General features: G+C 40.7%; 1 protein-coding gene across 1 annotated transcript in view; it reads left to right on the forward strand.

Annotated features, from left to right (window-relative positions):
• Nucleotides 1-1,256, forward strand: part of LOC107104407 (volume-regulated anion channel subunit LRRC8D-like) — a 15,598-nt gene that overhangs the window by 7,501 nt on the left and 6,841 nt on the right. The window lies entirely within an intron of this gene.

A 1,256-nucleotide genomic window follows, 5' to 3' on the forward strand; every position in this document is an offset into this window, starting at 1 on the left:
ATCTCTTCCTTCATGGGGCCCATCTACATTAAGATCCACAATTCTGAGAAAAAAAGTCAGAATTCTGAGAAAAAAGTCAGAATTCTGACTTTTTTCCTATACTATGCTGAAATAAAATAAAAAAATCCGTTAACTTTTCTTTTTCTTTTCAGTGGCCCTAATCCTCTTCCATTCTAAGATGTATCTACTTATTTCCTATTAAATTTTTTTTATTAAAGTTCACATTTATGTCTTTCTTGTATATTTTGGCCCTTTGTATACCTGCGGGATCTCATTACATTTTTTACATCCATACTTGGTGTTCCAGACCCCCACTTAGCAAACCCCTAGTTTCTCTTATCCTCCGTGTTCTGATTTGTCACCTATAAACTACATGAATAAACCATGTATGTATCCACGGGTTTTATTGCACAGCCTACCCCAGATTAAGATAATTTAGTGCGTTAATGGATGGACCTCTGGGCCCCGCCCCTATCGGAGGACCGGGACAACAGAAGCGTTTGTCCCCCCAGTCGGTGACTCTCATCCAAAAGAACGGGCCTTTATTTGGCCCCTCCGGCTCTGACGTTGTAGCATGTCTGCATTCAGCACAATCATGGCGTAGCGCTCAAACACTGAAGTATGACTGAAAATATCAGTGACAGGAAGTGAAAGTTGAATGCAGCAGAGCGTGGTGCGATTACGGCGCAGTGTCCTGCTGGGGGGTGGGGGGTTACTCATTTACAGCTTGTTTTGCTGTGGTGAAATAAGACTCCTCCAGCAGCGAGGCTCTCCACCCTCTCACTCCGCTGGCCTGCTTTTACCACAAAGTCACATTCGGTCTCATTTTTATAACTTCCTTCCTTTCCTTAAAGGAGAACTGTTGAGATATGGGCCTTGGCTCGCAGAGGACTGTTTATTAACAGATATAAGATTATGACCTCTGACCAGTTAGGTTTAGAAACATGGAGTAATGTGTTCTTAATGTTCCCGCTGTGCCTCTTCTGTAATTCAATCTGCTTCCACTTTATTTACCAGTCATTGCTATAATTACTATAATTAACTGAAGTTTAAAGCTGCCTTTCCTTTTTTTTTTTTTTTCCCTCCTGTGAGACTTTGGGTTTTTTCTCCTATCATGCATATTTTCACCGTTTTAAAAACTCTTCAAATTTTCAACATAATACTAGGCTATTAGCTGATCGAATCACTGCACAATTCTACCACTTTTCCTACTGTTGGTATTGATGGTACTTCTACTCATCTTGTGATTGAACCAC

This window comes from Cyprinodon variegatus, unplaced genomic scaffold (assembly GCF_000732505.1).
Source record: "Cyprinodon variegatus isolate N-32 unplaced genomic scaffold, C_variegatus-1.0 Scaffold1727, whole genome shotgun sequence".
NCBI classification, from domain to species: Eukaryota; Metazoa; Chordata; class Actinopteri; order Cyprinodontiformes; family Cyprinodontidae; genus Cyprinodon; species Cyprinodon variegatus.